Source organism: Schistocerca serialis, chromosome 2 (genome assembly GCF_023864345.2).
Source record: "Schistocerca serialis cubense isolate TAMUIC-IGC-003099 chromosome 2, iqSchSeri2.2, whole genome shotgun sequence".
Taxonomy (NCBI): domain Eukaryota; kingdom Metazoa; phylum Arthropoda; class Insecta; order Orthoptera; family Acrididae; genus Schistocerca; species Schistocerca serialis.
The window spans coordinates 1,056,638,631-1,056,660,141 of NC_064639.1; positions in this window are offsets into that span (position 1 = coordinate 1,056,638,631).

Consider the following 21,511-nt stretch of genomic DNA (forward strand, 5'->3'; position numbering starts at 1 on the left):
TTCCATTTTAAATCACTCCTAATGCCTACTCCCAGATAATTTATGGAATTAACTGCTTTCAGTTGCTGACCTGCTATTTTTTAGCTAAATGATAAGGGATCTATCTTTCTATGTATTCGCAGCACATTACAGTTGTCTACATTGAGATTCAGTTGCCATTCCCTGCACCATGCGTCAATTCGCTGCAGATCCTCCTGCATTTCAGTACAACTTTCCATTGTTAAAACCTCTCGATACACCACAGCATCATCTGCAAAAAGCCTCAGTGAACTTCCGATGTCATCCACGAGGTCATTATGTATATTGTGAATAGCAACGGTCCTATGACACTCCCCTGCGGCACACCTGAAATCACTCTTACTTCGGAAGACTTCTCTCCATTGAGAATGACATGCTGCGTTCTGTTATCTAGGAACTCTTCAATCCAATCACACAATTGGTCTGATAGTCTATATGCTCTTACTTTGTTCATTAAACGACTGTGGGGAACTGTATCGAACGCCTTGCGGAAGTCAAGAAACACGGCATCTACTTGCGAACCCGTATCTATGGCCCTCCGAGTCTCGTGTATAAATAGCGCGAGCTGGGTTTCACACGATTGTCTATTTCGAAACCCATGCTGATTCCTACAGAGTAGATTTCTAGTCTCCAGAAAAGTCATTATACTCGAACATAATACGTGTTCAAAAATTCTACAACTGATCGACGTTAGATATATAGATCTATAGTTCTGCAGATCTGTTCGACGTCCCTTCCTGAAAACGGGGATGACCTGTGCCCTTTTCCAATCTTTTGGAACGATGCGCTCTTCTAGAGGCCTACGGTACACCGCTGCAAGAAGGGGGGCAAGTTCTTTCTCGTACTCTGTGTAAAATCGAACTGGTATCCCATCAGGTCCAGCGGCCTTTCCTCATCACGGGTTGATACGTCTGGGATGAAGAGCCATTTTATCTGTGCTGTGTTAGCTATACGCACTGCCACTGCCGCTCGTACAATACGATGATACTGTGCTGCTAGGGCGTCCAGAATCTCGCCCACGGGAGTGAGAATGTTCACGTGACCACAGAAATAAGCATCGTTGCGCAACTGATGCAGTACGTCCCATTTGTTTGGCAGTTCTCCGGAAGGATCATCCCTCCAGCCGGAAGGCCCCTAGTTGATCCCTTTGAAACTCGCACAGTTGGCTGTGGGAGGCACGGGGTGTCTCCGAGGCGGTTGCCTGCTTGGTTCACACGTTTGCACCACACTGAGCCCTCTGGCTGTGAGCATTCCCTGTTAGAGGGTAAACGGAGGTGGCGGTCTGGTACATATTCCACTCCGCTATCTGTTTCTGGACGACGCTGAAACGATTATCATTACATCTACTATCCCCCAGGTGGCGTATATTGTCATCGGATCAAAATCGACGTCGTCTTTCCAGGTGTACTAATTTTTTTTTTTTCCAGCTGTGTATGAGCCGCTCAGCCGTGCAAAATAGTACAGGCACGTCACGTCACGTATCCTGCGTCAGGAAATAAGCTTGTTTGCAACAACACAGGAACCCAGATGGACAGTGCGATGATACCCAGAGCGTATGGACTTTCAGCATGGTGACCACTGTTGCTACTTTCTTCCATGAGGCAGCAAAGAGAAACACGCCAACAATAGCGCATCCAACGGCAACACTGGACACAAGAGTGGCAGCACGTTGTGTTTTCAGAGTACACTGTCTGCGTACAGAATCATAACGGACTTTTCCGAGATCTCGCACCTATTTGAAACATTCGGGAAAATTTGGCCGAGAGGTTCAAAATGGCTCTGAGCACTATGGGACTTAACATCTGTGGTCATCAGTCGCCTAGAACTTAGAACTACTTAAAGCTAACTAACCTAAGGACATCACATACATCCATGCCCGAGGCAGGATTCGAACCTGCGACCGTAGCGGTCGCGCAGTTCCAGACTGTATAGCCTAGAACCGCTCGGCCACCTCGGCCCGCTTTGGCCGAGAGGGTGGCACACCACAACTCGTCAACCCGGCTGACGATCTCTGTGGCATAACTGAGGCAGCAGGGCGGGCGCTTACACGAGAGGCAGAATCGCTGTGGTTGCTAGAGTAGAGAGTCTCATCTTCTAGGTTAGACTCAGATTATATACAGAAGACGTTAATAGAAATTACCACAGGACATGACCGCAATATATACAGGTGAACGCAAAGTCTTCCCCTTACAGAATAACCGTTTGACATAATAAGTTACATTTGATGTCGTTACATAGGTTAGTGTTACTAGTTGCTCTGACGAATAGTTGGCGCTAGTGCTCCACAACACTGACGCGGTCTGTTAGGTCACGTTAGTTTCTGGCGAAATGGCGTCGAAGCCGGAGAAATCGCAATGCGTGCTTTGGTTTCACGAAATGAAATCGCCCACAAGTGTTCAGACGTAAATTTCCGGCTTCTTATGGAAGCAGCCCTCCTGACGGCAAATCAATAAAGTGATGGTATGCAAAGTTTAACGAAGCAGGCAGCGTTGAAGATCGTCCTCGAAGTGGCAGGCCTCGTGTGAGTGATGCAACTGTTGATCGTGTTCGGCAATCGTTTCAACGGTGTCTGTCTAAATCAACTCGTCAAGCATCACGTGAACTTCAAATACCGCAAGCAAGTGTGGTGAAGATTCTTCATGACAGGCTTAGTTTGCATGCTTACAGAGTGAAAAAATGGAAATGCCGTGTGGCTAGGGCCTCCCGTCGGGTAGACCGTTCGCCTGGTGCAAGTCTTTCGAGTTGACGCCACTTCGGCGACTTGCGTGTCGATGGGGATGAAACAATGATGAAAGACACACAACACCCAGTCACCACAAGGCAGAGAAAATCCCTGGCCCCGCCGGGAATCGAACCCGGGATCCCGTGCGCGGGAAGCCAGAACGCTACCGCAAGACCACGAGCTGCGGACTACAGAGTGAAAATCGTGCAGGCCTTGCAATCGAATGATTTGCTGATACGTGCTGGTTTCGCAACTGAGATTCTCAACGGGATTGATGGCGCTAGCGATTACGTAAATAGGCATATGCTTTACCGATGAATCCACCTTTCCTTTCATGTCAGTGGAATGGTAAATAGGCATAATGTCCGCATATGGGAGTCAGAGTCTCCACATGCTATTGTACAGTTACAGCCAGACAGCGAAAAAGTGAATGTTTGGTGCGGCCTGAAGCATAACAAGGTTTCTGGACCATTCTTCTTCTCGGAAAAATCCATTACCGCTAACATTTACTTAGACGTTTTGCAATAGTTCATTGGCCCACAGTTAGAAGAATAACAATCATGGATACTTTTCCAGCAATATGGAGCGCCCCCCCCCCCCCCACCCCCACTGGGCTTTGATAGTACGTGATTTCCTGGATGACACATTTCCGGATCAGTGGACTGAAAGGAACGGTCCAACACCCCGGCCACGCCGCTCTCCGGACATTTCGCCCCTTGACTTTTTTTTCTGGGGCTATATCAAGGACAGAGTCTTCGTCATACCAGTTGCTGACGTCGAGATATGAAGGCTAGGACACAAGCTGCTGTGGGTACTGTGACAGAACACTTGTTACGAAACACCTGGCGGGAACTGGAATACCACCTCGACATCTCCGAGCTACAAAGGGAGAACACGTTGAGGTTTACTAACCTATCTGGTCATTAAAAAATCTAGTAACACTAACCTATGAAACGGCATCAAATGTAAATTATTATGTCAAATGGTTATTCTGTAATAAACTCTTATAATCAGGGCAAGACTTTGCGCTCACCCTGTATAACAGTTTCCATAAAAGTATAATTAGTTCTTTAAAACTGGACTGAAAACGGTCTTGACCGCAATAAAATGTTTATTCACAGTGGATACCGATTTTGGGCAGAATGTGACCACCTTCAGATTGTTTATGCTGAAATATGAATACCGAATGGATTTAGAGAGAAGTCTGATAATAGTAGTAACATACAAAATACATGATACAAAACAAAAGTTAAAAGAAGAACTTATATCCATGTGTGTAAGCTGTGGCGGTGAACCGAGCAAGGGTTATGACTCTATATAAGACAACTGCTAAGGACAGCAACGTAATAGTTACTGAAATATACGATGCTGCTCCCACTGCATACCGAATTACGTCAGCGATAGCCAATCAGGCGAACAGGACGTAAAACAGTTGTTCCGGTAACGTATATACAGAATAGACACACAAAAGCTAATAAGAAATGAAAAAAGCAGGTGCATTACGTTATATAAAATAACTTCTATAAACACCATTTCGTCAGTAAGAGATAGAAATATATGTGGAAGAGACAATCAATAGTAATAGCCATCTTTCAGGATTTGTCGAAAACTCATAGACTGTACGCCAGCAAAGATACTGGTTAAGTGACGCCAATGGTTGCCATAGAGACAGCGTTGACGTATCGATGTGCGCCAACCAGCGGAAGATGATTTCAGAGATACGACAGCGACTGGATGTTAAATACGTATTGGCATGAAGGTTGTTGTTGTTGTTGTCGTCTTCAGTCCTGAGACTGGTTTGATGCAGCTCTCCATGCTACTCTATCCTGTGCAAGCTTTTTCATCTCCCAGTACCTACTGCAACCTACATCCTTCTGAATCTGCTTAGTGTATTCATCTCTTGGTCTCCCTCTACGACTTTTACCCTCCACGCTGCCCTCCAATACTAAATTGGTGATCCCTTGATGCCTCAGAACATGTCCTACCAACCGATCCCTTCTTCTGGTCAAGTTGTGCCACAAACTTCTCTTCTCCCCAATCCTATTCAATACTTCCTCATTAGTTATGTGATCTACCCATCTAATCTTCAGCATTCTTCTGTAGCACCACATTTCGAAAGCTTCTATTCTCTTCTTGTCCAAACTATTTATCGTCCATGTTTCACTTCCATACATGGCTACACTCCATACGAATACTTTCAGAAATGACTTCCTGACACTTAAATCAATACTGGATGTTAACAAATTTCTCTTCTTCAGAAACGCTTTCCTTGCCATTGCCAGTCTACATTTTATATCCTCTCTACTTCGACCATCATCAGTTACTTTGCTCCCCAAATAACAAAACTCCTTTACTAATTTAAGTGCCTCATTTCCTAATCTAATTCCCTCAGCATCACCCGACTTCATTAGATTACACTCCATTATCCTTGTTTTGCTTTTGTTGATGTTCATCTTATATCCTCCTTTCAAGACACTGTCCATTCCATTCAACTGCTCTTCCAAGTCCTTTGCTGTCTCTGACAGAATTACAATGTCATCGGCGAACCTCAAAGTTTCTATTTCTTCTCCATGAATTTTAATACCTACTCCTAGTTTTTCTTTTGTTTCCTTTACTGCTTGCTCAATATACAGATTGAACAACATCGGGGAGAGGCTACAACCCTGTCTTACTCCCTTCCCAACCACTGCTTCTCTTTCATGTCCCTCGACTCTTATAACTGCCATCTGGTTTCTGTACAAATTGTAAATAGCCTTTCGCTCCCTGTATTTTACCCCTGCCACCTTCAGAATTTGAAAGAGAGCATTCCAGTCAACATTGTCAAAACCTTTCTCTAAGTCTACAAATGCTAGAAACGTAGGTTTGCCTTTCCTTAATCTTTCTTCTAAGATAAGTCGTAAGGTGAGTATTGCCTCACGTGTTCCAGTGTTTCTACGGAATCCAAACTGATCTTCCCCGAGGTTGGCTTCTACTAGTTTTTCCATTCGTCTGTAAAGAATTCGTGTTAGTATTTTGCAGCTGTGACTTATTAAGCTGATAGTTCGGTAATTTTCACATCTGTCAACACCTGCTTTCTTTGGGATTGGAATTATTATATTCTTCTTGAAGTCTGAGGGTATTTCGCCTATTTCATACATCTTGCTCACCAGAAGGTAGAGTTTTGTCAGGACTGGCTCTCCCAAGGCCGTCAGTAGTTCCAATGGAATATTGTCTACTCCGGGGGCCTTGTTTCGACTCAGGTCTTTCAGTGCTCTGTCAAACTCTTCACGCAGTATCATATCTCCCATTTCATCTTCATCTACGTCCTCTTCCATTTCCATAATATTGTCCTCAAGTACATCGCCCTTGTATAGACCCTCTATATACTCCTTCCACCTTTCTGCTTTCCCTTCTTTGCTTAGAACTGGGTTTCCATCTGAGCTCTTGATATTCATACAAGTCATTCTCTTATCTCCAAAGGTCTCTTTAATTTTCCTGTAGGCGGTATCTATCTTACCCCTAGTGAGATAGGCCTCTACATCCTTACATTTGTCCTCTAGCCATCCCTGCTTAGCCATTTTGCACTTCCTGTCAATCTCATTTTTGAGACGTTTGTATTCCTTTTTGCCTGTTTCACTTACTGCATTTTTATATTTTCTCCTTTCATCAATTAAATTCAGTATTTCTTCTGTCATCCAAGGATTTCTACTAGCCCTCGTCTTTTTACCTACTTGATCCTCTGCTGCCTTCACTACTTCATCCCTCAAAGCTACCCATTCTTCTTCTACTGTGTTTATTTCCCCCATTCCTGTCAATTGCTCCCTTATGCTCTCCCTGAATCTCTGTACAACCTCTGGTTCTTTTAGTTTATCCAGGTCCCATCTCCTTAAATTCCCACCTTTTTGGAGTTTCTTCAGTTTTAATCTACAGGTCGTAACCAATAGATTGTGGTCAGAGTCCACATCTGCCCCTGGAAATGTCTTACAATTTAAAACCTGGTTCCTAAATCTCTGTCTTACCATTATATAATCTATCTGATACCTTTTAGTATCTCCAGGGTTCTTCCATGTATACAACCTTCTTTCATGATTCTTAAACCAAGTGTTAGTTATGATTATGTTGTGCTCTGTGCAAAATTCTACAAGGCGGCTTCCTCTTTCATTTCTGTCCCCCAATCCATATTCACCTACTATGTTTCCTTCTCTCCCTTTTCCTACACTCGAATTCCAGTCACCCATGACTATTAAATTTTCGTCTCCCTTCACAATCTGAATAATTTCTTTTATTTCATCATACATTTCCTCAATTTCTTCGTCATCTGCAGAGCTAGTTGGCATATAAACTTGTACTACTGTAGTAGGTGTGGGCTTCGTATCTATCTTGGCCACAATAATGCGTTCACTATGCTGTTTGTAGTAGCTTACCCGCATTCCTATTTTCCTATTCATTATTAAACCTACTCCTGCATTACCCCTATTTGATTTTGTGTTTATAACCCTGTAGTCACCTGACCAGAAGTCTTGTTCCTCCTGCCACCGAACTTCACTAATTCGCACTATATCTAACTTCAACCTATCCAGTTCCCTTTTTAAATTTTCTAACCTACCTGCCCGATTAAGGGATCTGACATTCCACGCTCCGATCCGTAGAACGCCAGTTTTCTTTCTCCTGATAACGACATCCTCTTGAGTAGTCCCCGCCCGGAGATCCGAATGGGGGACTATTTTACCTCCGGAATATTTTACCCAAGAGGACGCCATCATCATGTAATCATACAGTAAAGCTGCATGTCCTCGGGAAAAATTACGGCTGTAGTTTCCCCTTGCTTTCAGCCGTTCGCAGTACCAGCACAGCAAGGCCGTTTTGGTTATTGTTACAAGGCCAGATCTGTCAATCATCCAGACTGTTGCCCTTGCAACTACTGAAAAGGCTGCTGCCCCTCTTCAGGAACCACACGTTTGTCTGGCCTCTCAACAGATACCCCTACGTTGTGGTTGCACCTACGGTACGGCTATCTATATCGCTGAGGCACGCAAGCCTCCCCACCAACGGCAAGGTCCATGGTTCATGGAGGTAGACATGTAGAAATGCATGTCAGGTATTGTAGACGGCTTCTCGATCGCAGTGCCAGTGAAAACACTGCTTGAGTAACGCCGTTATTTACCATGGAAGCGGCGTGCAGACGTCGATGTGCACGTTTCATCGGAAGACGCTTTCAGAGTTGCGACAGCGACTAACTGTTACAGAAAACTGGCATGCAAGTGAGACAACTGTCGTAATGTATGTCAACCAGACCGCTGTTTCTCCACGAGAAATGTTCTCAAGAATTACTAAAATTAGTTCGTTTCATCAGAACACAAGGGAATTGAAAAACAAGGTAAATGAGCTTCTTACGTCCCTAGATTATGTGCAAAATTCTGAGGTCGTAGATGTTCTGTGTCTTTCTGAACACTATGTAGCCACAAGGAGATAGAAGGAGGAGTTGCAATATACGTAAAAGTTGGACACGAAGTCAAAAATATTGGTACAAGCAGTTTTGTTGTAGATCGGGACCTAGAAGCATGTGTGCTTTTGAGTTGTTACTGCAGAATATTTACCTTGTAATTGTACCAATGTATAGGTTCGCTTTAGGAAACTTTCAGCTACCTACGAGAAATGTAGATGCGTTATTGAGCCTTCTGTCAGACAAGAAGAAACAGTTAGTAGTTTGTGCAGATTTCAATGTACATTTCTTAAGACAGTCTATCAGGAAAAATGAATTGAAATCATTATTTGGTTGTTTCGATCTGATTTCAATAGTGAATATTCCAAATCGTGTGCAGCAAGATAGCAGGACATTGATTGGTGACTTTTTACAGACAGTGTTCAGCATGAAACAACTGTTAATGGACTGTCTGATCTTGAGGCACAGCTAATGGAAATAAAAAGTATAGCAGTATACGGCCCCGAGGCAGGAAGCAGTGAGGCTTATTAACGACAACATGTTACAATGTTTTAAGAGAAAGTTAAAAGAAGTAGTATAGGATGAGATGTATAAAGAAGGTGCTAATGTCAAATTCAGTTTATTCCGTAGTACATTTACGTCAATATTTAAAAGTGTAGTTTCTACTGAGCTATCAAGAAAATCCATAAAAAAACTCAGCTATGGAAAATTATGAGAATTAAAATCTCGTGTAAGAAGCAGAAGGAAATTTATTTCAAGCCCAGAATGAGTCAAGATTCGACAGCACTTATATACCACAAAAAATACTATTCCATTTTATCATGTCAGTATGTACGTCCTGACAGAAATTAATAATGTAGATAGTGAGATTAAAACTTTATGGTATACAGTCAAACGGGAGATAGGACAGCGAGTCAGTGAGCAATAGGCCATAACAATCAAACTAAATGACAATGTTGTGATTGATAGTTCACAAATTGCAAGTACTTTTAACAGCCACTTTCTAAATGTAACAGCAAACGTAGGATTCAGTGTCTCAGTTTCTACACCTACATCTACATACATACTCCCCAATCCACCATACGGTGCGTGGCGGAGGGTACCTCGTACCACAACTAGCATCTTCTCTCCCTGTCCCACTCCCAAACAGAACGAGGGAAAAATGACTGCCTACATGCCTCTGTACGAGTCGAACCCTAATCTCCCTTATCTTATCTTTGTGGTCTTTCCACGAAATGTAAGTTGGCGGCAGTAAAATTGTACTGCAGTCAGCCTCAAATGCTGGTTCTCTAAATTTCCTCAGTAGTGATTCACGAAAAGAACGCCTCCTTTCCTCTAGAGACTCCCACCCGAGTTGCTGAAGCATTTCCGTAACACTCGCGTGATGAGCAAACCTACCAGTAACAAATCTAGCAGCCCGCCTCTGAATTGCTTCTATGTCCTCCCTCCTGCATTAATTTACATTTATCTACATTTAGAGTTAGCTGCCATTCTTTACACCAATCACAAATGTCCAAGTCATCTTGTATCCTCCTACAGTCACTCAACGACGACACCTTCCCGAACGCCACAGCATCATCAGCAAACAGCCGCACATTGCTATCCACCCTATCCAAAAGATCATTTATGTAGATAGAAAACAACAGCGGACCTACCACACTTCCCTGGGCACTCAAGACGATACCCTCACTCCGTAACGTACTGGGTTCTATTACTTAAGAAGTCTTCGAGCCACTCACATACTTGGGAACCAATCCCATATGCTCGTACCTTAGTTAGGAGTCTGCAGTTAGGGATCCCAAACGCTCGAACAGTACTCAAGAATAGGTCGTACTAGTGTTTTATAAGCGGTCTCCTTTACAGATGAACCACATCTTCCCAAAATTCTACCAATGAACCGAAGACGACTATCCGTCTTCCCCACAACTGCCATTACATGCTTGTCCCACTACATATCGCTCTGCAATGTTACGCCCAAATATTTAATCGACGTGACTGTGTCAAGCGCTACACTACTAATGGAGTATTCAAACATTACGGGATTCTTTTTCCTATTCATCTGCATTAATTTACATTTATCTACATTTAGAGTTAGCTGTCATTCTTTACACCAATCACAAATCCTGTCCAAGTCATCTTGTATCCTCCTACAGTCTCTCAACGACGACACCTTCCCGTACACCACAGCATCATCAGCAAACAGCCGCACATTGCTATCCACCCTACCCAAAAGATCATTTATGTAGATAGAAAACAACAGCGGACCTACCACACTTCCCTGGGCACTCCAGACGATACCCTCACTCCGTAACGTACTGGGTTCTATTACTTAAGAAGTCTTCGAGCCACTCACATGCTTGGGAACCAATCCCATAGCTCGAACCTTAGTTAGGAGTCTGCAGTTGGGCACCGAGTCAAACACTTTCCGGAAGTCAAGGAATATGGCATCCGTCTGATACCCTTCATCCATGGTTCGTAAGCTATCATGTGAAACAAAGGGCGAGTTGCGTTTCGCAGGAGCAATGCTTTCTAAAGCCGTGCTGATGCATAGATAGCAACTTCTCTGTCTCAAGGAAATTCATTATATTCGAACTGAGAATATGTTCGAGAATCCTGCAACAAACCGATGTTAAGGGTATTGGTCCGTAATTTTGAGGATCCGTCCTTCTACCCTTCTTATATACAGGAGTCACCTGCTCTTTTTTCCAGTCGCTCGGGACTTTACGTTGGGCAAGAGATTCGCGATAAATGCAAGCTAAGTAAGGTGTCAATGCAGTAGAGTACTCTCTGTAAAACCGAATTGGAATCCCATCAGGACCTGGCGATTTATTTATTTTCAACCCATGTAGCTGCTTCACAACCCCAGGGATGTCTATCACTATGTCCGCCATACGGGAATTTGTACGAGACTCAAACGGCGGTATGTTTGTACGATCCTCCTGCGTGAAAGATTTCTCAAATGGTGAATTTAAAATTTCTGCTTTCGTTTTGCTGTCTTCCGTTGCCAGGCCAGACTGATCAGTGAGTGACTGGATGGAAGCCTTCGACCGATTTTACGTAAGACCAGAATTTCCTTGGGTTTTCAGCAGTTTAAGTAGTAAGACGATATTTTAAAAATGTCATCCCACAAAACATTAAGCAACTAGCAGTAGCACCTGAAATCTTCACTGGTAGTAAGAAAATCATAAAAATTACAGAAACAAGAAGCACATTTGTTGTTGATGGAATTTCAAACAGCTGATGCAAATTGCAACGCTCGGCCGCTACAGGGCGGTGTGTAACGTAACTATATCGGTGCTTGAGAAGCAGCGTGTTGTAATCGAGTGAGCACGAATCCGAAGATTTCGTCCAGACGTGGACCACCGTCTTCTTCAGCATGACAATGCCACACCACGCACGAGCGCTACGACATCTGTAGTAACCCGACGCCTTGGGTTCACTGTCATCGATCGTCCTCCTTAAAGTCCTGGCTTGGCCCCATCCTGTTTTCATCTGTTTCCAAAACTTAAAGAACCTATTCGAGGACTGTACTTCCAGAGCGATGAAGCGGTGTAGGCAGACGTGTCGCTATGGATTCGTCAATAGTCAAACATTCATCAGTGAAGGTATCAACAGACTGGTCTCTCGTTGGAAAAATGAGAAGATGTTCGTCGCCAGGGTGACTACATTGAGAAATAAACACGCAGACATGAAGAATAAACATGTAGAATTATAATAAAGTTTGTTTTAACCTGTTTTTCCCTCGGTGCTTGGCAGAACATGATAACGGTATTAAAAAGGCAAATACTTCCTAAAGTTCTGCAAAATTATATTTGTTTGATGACGAACCGGCTTTCTGCTTCTCAGGCCATCTTCAGGTGACAGCTGAATGTCGCACATCATGTTGACCTGTGCCTCATACCACGTGGCCAAATAAATATAAGTTTGTAGAACGTTAGGAAATGTTTTCTTCTTTAATATTAATGTTTGCGTTATTTAGAAAGTTTTAATACTAACATAAAACATTCTGAGCCATTATTTTTTAGCATGCCCTCGTAGTTTTATTAATCTTATGAGAACCTACTCCCATTCCAGTTTGTAACAACAACGACACTGTACTATTGTACATATAAGTAATTTTTTTCTTATAATTTTTCGATAAGCTTGTGTAATTGATGTTCTGATTTCATTTCTTTTTTGTTCCATGCCATTATGTTAAGAAAACTGTAAATAAGTTTCAATGTGAATATTAATGTTTATGTCAAATATCAAGCAATATTGTAATAGAATTGAAATGTAACAAATGTTGAAACTGTTGTAAGATGTTTAAAATTGTAACTGTGAGTCTGGTCCATACGTAGGCAATGTGTTAGGATATGTAGAATGCAAAACCTCGGGTGAATACCCGGTCTGTCGGGGAGTGGTAAAAGGTGGATGGCAGGCGAGCGCGGGAAAATGCGCACGGGCACTGCACGGCACAACGGGAGCAGCAATAGAGTTGGAGTTTGGCACTGGTTTGAGCAACAGATTCTGGAGCGTGGAGGCTCTCCTGGAAGACGTGGCTTCACTGAGCCTCGGGTATGCTGTTCCAACGCCCACACAGCGTGGCAAAATTCCATAGGCACTAAATGGAAAAGTATTGCGGCGCTAAGAAGAATTAAAGTGCCGATACGTTAAGAGCCATGGCTGTGGTTGTATGTGTGCTCTGTGCCTCGCCATCTCGCCACCCGCCAACCGCCGCATCGATACAAGCAGGTTGAAACTTTTAGTACTGTATTCGTATGGACCAGAGAGTGAACTGTTCAATAATAACCTAAATTTTACCAGAACTTTCCCATCATTTAATTATCCTCACAACTAACCTAGACAGGGTCCTTTCCAAATGTTGTGCAATCCGAGTGTCCCGAAATGAAAAATTAAATTTTGTGTTAATAATAATTACTTGCAGACCTAGCTATGTTAGAATGGTGTTTAAAGAAGTGTTTTGTTAATGAACCAGTAAATGAATAACGAAGGTCTAACGAAGTTGAAAGATAACTTTAATATTGATATAGTAATGAAGTTTAATTATTTCGAGACAGATATAAAGGTATTTAAATGATCAGTAAATAAGATAAAAAGAGTAGTAACTCATATACTGGAAATCTTGAACGCATAATAATTTCAGTAATCAATTTTTTTAATACAGTGATTATAACAGTTTCAGACCCCCTCCCCCTTTTTATTCATTTGAATTCTGAAGTGTTCTAAATTGGTTTGACCAGCAAAAGTTAAAGTCAATATAAAAGTCAAAATTTATCAGTGTTTTATCTTTATCAAAATTGACATTTTGTGTGTGGCACGAAAGTGATATTTCTAGGGTAACCTATGCCCGATTTTAATCAGATTGATAGACAGTATAAAGTTTTGTAGTATACATTATAGTGTAGTGTTATGTATTCATGGTTTTTCCAGATCAGTACAGAACGTGAAACTATCAGTTCAATAGATTTTCTGCTTCTAAAATTCTACTGTAGTATGCAGTGTTACTACTTGTTGTTTTGCATGAATATCTACCAACTTGTACAGGGAAGAAACTCAGTTAATGCCTAATTAGGCTGGCGACCGTATTATTATCAAATTGGTAGCATCTTCAGTGTTGCTTTTGGTCCATCCTGACGTGTAATTGCATTTCGAACTTGCTTGACGGATCATTGTTATTACAGAGTGGGTGTAAGTCTGATTTGCCACCATTCAGGTACACGCGGTCGATATCTATATGAAAATCCTTTCTCATAAGGTGAACCCCGCTCACTTACCATAGCACAGGCTTTAACGAGTATTGTGTGCTCCACGCGCACATTACAAGTTTTCGCCATATTACTTACCTTTGCCACTGTCATACGATTTTTGGCCTCAAGAATGGCATGAACATGTCAGCGAATTTCCCAGCTCTTTGATAGCATTTGCTTCATTATTCCTGTATGTATAAGGGGCGATTAAAGAGTTTCAGTTTGAGGACCTTGTTGCAGTGCATATGCAACGTAGCGCGACTCCGGGACCGACATGCAGAAAATTTGGAAATTTGTGGAGAGGTTTTATGGGACGAAACTGCTGAGGTCATCAGTACCTAAGCTTACACACTATTTAATCTAACTAACTTACGCTAAGGACGACACACACGCCCATGCTCGAAGGAGGACTGGAACCTCCAACGGGGATAGCCGCGTGGACCATGACAAGGCGCCCTAGACCTAGCGGCTACCCCGCACAGCTCCCGACTGTAGACAAGGGACTAGTGTGGCATTCATTTCTTTCCGACGTGCTTGCGGTAAATGCGGAAACATGAATTATGGCGACGTTAATACCAAATGCGTCCAAACAGGACCAATGTGCTGTTATTGTTTTCTTCGCTGTCGAAGGGCAAACGCCTGGAGATATCCGTTGGAGCATCAAGAATGTGTACGGGGTAGCATGTCTGTCAAAAAACACTGTTGTGGAATGGTGCGCCAAGTTCCGTGCTGGCTGCAATTCGATACAAGTCGACGATCAATCTGGGAGGCCATCAGAAGTTACGCCAGTCAAGTGGGAGACTCTCGAGTACCCACCCTGGTAGTCCTCATCTACCCCCATGCGATTATCATGTCAGCGATCCCTTAAAAACGACCTAGAAGGATCGATGGCTCGTGTCGGATGGGGATGTGCAGCCTGCGGTTACAGACTTCTTCACGCAGTAAAACACTTTGCTTTACCAAACAGGTATCTCCAATCTGGTGCTTCGGTGAGATGATTGCCTCAGTGCTCACGGCTATTTTGTTATATTAGTGTGCCGAATCTGGACTCTACGGCCTTCGAGAGAAAACTTTTTATCACCCCTTATAGTTGGTCTACGGCTGATTTTATCTTTCTAAACTCTACTTTTTGTTACTTTTATGGGAGCGGCAGTGATCAATGTGTTACAACCTCTTTCTGTTGGAGAATCACTCTTTCTCCAACAGAAAGAGGTTCCTACTCAATGGTCTGAAGATGACCACAGTAGTGGTCGAAACCGGTCACCTTGATAAATAAATCGTGATCAAGACTGTTTTTAATAGTACCTACTTTTTGTAATTCAGGTACCTTCTCGACGTATGGTGGCAGCAGCTTCAGCAACAACATGCTCATTCCTGTATAGTTGCTGCATTTGATTGGGCAGATGACAGACTGATTCCATACTTCCGGGATTCTTTCTCTCCTCCGAATTAAACAGATTAGGTGGTGTACTGCCTATTGTAGAATGTCTCTTCCCTCTTTCGGCATCTCTGCAGGTATTCCACCAATGCCTGGTTCGTTTCCTCTCTTCAGCGTTTCTATGACTTCTCCTACATCTTCCATGGTAGGCAGTTCATTCTCTCCTGTTGGTAACGTCACTATTTTCTCTGTACAGCTCTCCTTCTGCCCATCTCCTTCATCTCCTTCCCCGTCTCTCTTTCTCTCTCATCTTCTCCATCTCGTCCATCTCCTCCTTCTTCACCACCTCCTGAATCTCCTCCATCTCTTCCTTCTTCTTCTGCTCCTCCTTCTCTTCTTCTTTCTTTGCTGTCGCAACAGTGTTGATCGTTTCGTCCATATTCAGTAGATTATCGAAATACTTTTCTGATTGAAGTTAAAATCTTCTGGGTTATTAGGCCGCGTCATGTTTCTTCTAAAATGTTGTACGTTTCGACCCCTCTGCTGGGATCTAGTTTTCTAGCAGTAGTGGACAACAAAAGATCCTGAGGAAGATCCCAGCAGAGGGGTCGAAACGTCGAACATTTTAGAAGAAACATGACGCGGCCTAATAACCCAGAAGATTTTAACTTCAGTGACAGCGGCCACGAAAGCCTGCTGACTTACTTTTATGATTCCTCCACAGCTTTCGTTTCGTTCTTTATCATTTACCCTGGTTGAAATTCCATCACATCAATCCTTAGGTTATTTCCTTTCTTGAAGAACCAGACTGTCCTGTAAGTCTCTTGTATTGCCTTCTGTTTTCAGAAAGAGAGCCGTGCGGTTAAAGGCGCTGCAGTCTGGAACCGCAAGACCGCTACGGTCGCAGGTTCGAATCCTGCCTCGGGCGTGGATGTTTGTGATGTCCTTAGGTTAGTTAGGTTTAACTAGTTCTAAGTTCTAGGGGACTAATGACCTCAGCAGTTGAGTCCCATAGTGCTCCGAGCCATTTGAACCATCAGAAAGAGATTGTCTGCATCGTTTCTGATAGACTGTACCATCTTGTCAGAAACTTTTAGATGTCATTTATTAAATTAATGAAAAAAAAAAAACATCGTTGCTACACACATCACGCGGGAAGTAAGGCACACGCGGTTCCCGTGATTTCGGAAAGAGGTTTCGGTGTCAGTAGAGTGGAACGATTCTTCTCCGTCTCTCGGCGCAGCATTTGAAAGCGATCGCTGAGAGATCGTGGGATCGCCCTGCGCAGTCACACGTCCCCGTTAAGACGTCTGCCGGTGTTTATTGCCGCCGTTTGTGTCTCCCGAGTCGCGGGCTTGGCTGGCAGACAAAAGGCGGGTCACCGCCGGAATGCGGCGATTTATTTACATTGCGGCAGGGTGTCGGCATCGGGGGCACACACGGCCGGTGTCGCGGGCGGTCCACGCCAGCTGGAGACCGCACTCGGCGGCCGCGTGCCAAAGTGCAGCGCTTAAAGAGGAGGGCGCTGCCCGAGCAGGCCGACACAGCGGTCTGCAGGTGTACAGTGTCTACTCGCTGCTGCCCATATGTGGGTGTACTGACAAATTAAACTCAGTTCATACGGAAAAAAAAGAAACTACGAAGCCCTCTTTGGAGGTGACTCCCTGGTACTTACTTGTCCACTTAATTTATACTATGAGCAAAGCGATTGCAGTGGAGTTAATCATACCGAACAGAACGTTAGTCGTAATTTCTGGCAGGATCAGGCCTCGGGGAAGATCAGATTGGATTTCGAAGAAATGTAGGAACACGAGGAGGCAATACTGACCCTACGACTTATAAAATAGGTTAAAGAAAGGCAAACCTACATTTATAGCATTTGTAAACTTAGAGAAAGCTTTCTACAAAGTTGACTGGAATGCTCTCTCTGTAATCCTGATGGTAGCAGGAGTAAGGTACAGGAAGCAAAAGGCTATTTACCACTTGTACAGAAGGCAGACGGCGTTTATAGGATTCGAGGGGCATGAAAGAGTCTGAGGTGTGGGGTTGATCTGTTATTCTGCGCAACAGATTAACTTGAGATGTACCCTTTACCCTGTGGCTCCTGCAAGATGAAATTTCCACCCCCACACTACTACAGAAGGCAGACAGACTCTCCTAACGTTCTAAAGAGAAATGCCTGACAAACTTTCAGCAATAAATATCTTCTGGAGTCGTCCACTGTAAGGAAATAACACAAAAATTCACAAAAGTTCTTATGTAACTAGTGGGATACTTGGGTACTGGAGTAGTGCTAGTTAGTGTAAGAAAAACATGAAACTAACGAAAGTTATTATTTATTTTGCAAAAATTCTGAGAAATCACAATGGCACTTTTAGTTATGAATTGAACAAGTTATATCCGGGGTCTTTTCAGAATGTGAAGTTACATCTCAAGGATAGGATTCGCTAATGAAATTTCTATACAAAGTTTAAGATGGTTGTTGACTTGGCAGAATGGCTGAGGGGCGCGCCTACTCAACTTTAATAATTATCCTTTAGAATGTTGCTAGGTACGGTCGAGGCTGCCGCATGTGAAATGCAGTGAAGTGTACTGTTGTGGAGGAAATATGGGGCTCGCAATAGCTGTAGCGCACAATATCGTAAGCTGCGGTGACTGCTGTCTGCGCCGCTCGCTGCTGACAAATAAGATAACTCTCGTTCTATGTGGATTGACCTTCGCCAATCAAACTCTCCCTATGCCTTGATGCAGTCAAGGATTCCTATTCACCCCTAGTCTAACTATTGGCGTGGTACACCAGTCAGATAATCAGTCCACCGTGATGCCACTCAAAATTCGATCGCAGGCGTGTAACTATAACTCTGTCCGTTCACACTGCACAATAAGTGTGTCGGGTAACACAGTGAACAACGCTTAATCGTAAAGACTCAATATAGAGTCGCCCTTCGATTCGCTCTCGACAGAGGTGCTCTCCCAGTGAAGTACTGTGGAGAGACTTGTTCCTCGCTCCAAGAGCGACAGTGGAACGGCGCCTCTCCACGCCAGGCATGAAGGGGTATCTCTTTCGGTCTCTTCTCTTATTCATTCAGCTCAGGGCATCAGAAATATCGGCTGCCAATCAGCATTGCTCTTCTAAAATGGGAGAATGACGTTTCGTTTAAGGCGACCAATCCGGAAACATGTAGCATTGGCGTTTGGCGTTTGCTGTCCCCCTGTGAAAATCTCTGAAACTGTGTGCTACGTGTAAAGAATGCGTAGGCTGGCCGCTCCACACAGTGTAGCGGAATTTGCTTTTAAGCCAAACACGGGGCTGTTCCCCCCTTTCACTCAGGCCCACGGTGTCCGCTACACGGGCGGTCACTGGCCGACATAGGCTGGGTCATCCTCTGAAGGGATCGACGTCCCGTTGTGCGGTTTCTCTCCTGAACTAAAAGCTTCTGTGACCGTCGTGTCTGGAATGTATGTGTGTACGCCAGCATCGAGTATTTCAACCACGGTGTGCTTACTTGTTAATTGCATATCGTTTACATGAATTCATACAACACTGACTTTATCTTCTAGAGTTTGGGTTCGAATGAAGCGTCTTGATGTGCAGAATATGATTGTGAGGGCGGAATATATAAGCAATGAAGGTCAGGAGACCACGATGTCTTACAAGGGCAACAGTGATTGAGAAGGGATTGAGCCAAGGTTGTAGCCTGTCCTGTTATTCAATCTGAACATTGACCAAGCAGTAAAGGAAGCAAAAAAGAATTGGATTAGGAATTATTCATGGAGAAGAAAATAAAAAACTTTGAGGTTTGGTGATGATATTGTAATTCTGTTAGAGACAATAAAGGACATGAGAGAGCAGTTGAACCGAATGGACAATGTCTTGAAAGGAGGATATAATATGAACATCAACAAAAGCAAAACAAGTGTATGTAATCGGATTAAATCAGATGATGTTCAGGGAATAAGATTAGGAAACGAGGCACTTACAGTAGCAGTTGAGTTTTGCTATTTTGGGAGAGCAAAATAACTGATGACGGCCGAAGTAGAGAGGATTTAAAGTGTAGAATGGTAAATTCAAGGAAAGCGTTTCTGAAGAAGAGAAATTTGTTGCCATCGAATATACATTTAAGTGATACGGAGACTTTTCTGGAAGCATTTTTACAGAGTGTGCCATGAACGGACGATAAATAATTTAGACAGGAAGAGAATGGAAACTTTTGAAATTTGATGCCACGTAAGAATACTGAAGATTAGATGGGTAGATCACGTAACTAACGAGAAGGTACTGAATGGAATTGTCGAGAAAAGAAATTTGTGAGGTAATCTGGCTAGAGAAAGGGATCGCTTGCTATGACACATTATAAGGCATTACCAATTTAGTGTTGAAGGGAAGCGGGGGGGCTAAAAATCGTAGAGGGAGACCAAGAGATGAATACAGGAAGCAGATTCAGAAAGATATATGTTACAATATTGCTTGCTATGACACATTATAAGGCATTACCAATTTAGTGTTGAAGGGAAGCGGGGGGGCTAAAAATCGTAGAGGGAGACCAAGAGATGAATACAGGAAGCAGATTCAGAAAGATATAGGTTACAATAATGACTGGGAGATGAAGAGACACGCGCAGTATAGAGAATCATGGAGAGCTGTATCAAACCAATATTCTGAGTGCAGACCACAACAACAAGAACAACCTGGACTAACAGTTACAATAACTGTTATCAAAGTAGTTCGTGGGAAAAACTGAATTTACAGAAGTTCGTAGAAGGGCAGATGGAAATGGAAATGTCGTGTGGCTAGGGCCTCCCGTCGGGTAGACCGTTCGCCTGGTGCAGTTCTTTCGATTTGACGTCACTACGGCGACCTGCGCGTCGATGGGGATGAAACGATGATGATTAGGACAACACAACACCCAGTCCCTGGGCGGAGAAAATTTCCGACCCAGCCGGGAATCGAACCCGGGCCCTTAGGATTAACAGTCTGTCACGCTGACCACTCAGCTACCGGGGCGGACAGAAGGGTAGATCACCCCGACAGACAAAGTTGAAAGTATTAGAACAGTACAATGAAAGATAAGGTCGACCACCGACACCAAAGTCCCCTGCAGTCTCCAGTGTAGAGGCCATAACTCGGCAATAGGTGAGGTACTCACTGGCAGCTCCCTCGGGCGGCGATGAGTGGCCAATGGCACGGCGCCGAAGGTTCTGAGGGTTTCCTGCTAGAGCTCTGAATGATGGACTGAGAATGCACTCCGTGCTTGGCCCAGAGGACTCGAGTAAAAGTCTACCTGTAACGGGTGTGTGCCAGCTTAAATACGCTGGTGGCGCCAGGATGCAGTGGGAACAATATGCGGCCACGTCACCCGTGGAAGCAAGCAGGTCCCTATGGTTGCGCTCACACTGCCGCCAGTCGCCCTGGTGAGCTTGCAACATCGTTGACTTGTCTTCTGCTGGCGTAGCTCCTGGCAGATTAGGCCACTTGCATACCAGATGAGTGAGAGGAATTGTTGGATTGTTGGATGATAGGGCGAAAGGCCCGTGTACGGCACCAGTGACGTTGTGCATATACGCCAGTCAATTACACGGATGGACCTACGTGGAGACATGACAGAATGACATGATTAGAAATGCCCATGACCACACCTTGGAAGGCAAACGTCTTAGAACATTAGAGCTAAAGATAAGGTCGAACGCTGATACCAAAGTCTCTTGCAGTCTCTGTGTGCAGAGGCCACATACTGGCATTGCCGATTCATTAGTATATCCACGTGGAGTGTCCAAAATACCTTCAAGGAATGGTGTACCACTTGCAGCCACGTACAAGTAATAATAACTTTGGTCGCAAAAAGATTCTGAGATGGACCAAGGACGAGTGTAACGCCTTTTGAAAGACAAGCCGTTTCAATCCCAAAAGACATTGCTACTGTCGGCAAATAAGGTTTCAACTAGTTTCCGTGAGAATAGTGCAAATGAAACTCCGCAAAATGAGTATTTGACGTCGGGTACAGCTCGCAAAGGGTCATTGTCCATGACGGTACATTAAGCCGTAGTATTCAGAGGCTGAAGCAACACAGAAACAAGACATTAGTTGACTGTGGGGAAGTAATTCCGTCCAGCAAGTTGTGATTTTTGCCACTTTTCAAACGTTTCAAGGTGTTGGGTGCACTGACGGCCCAGAAAGGTGTTTAAGTTACACTACTGGCCATTAAAATTGCTACATCACGATG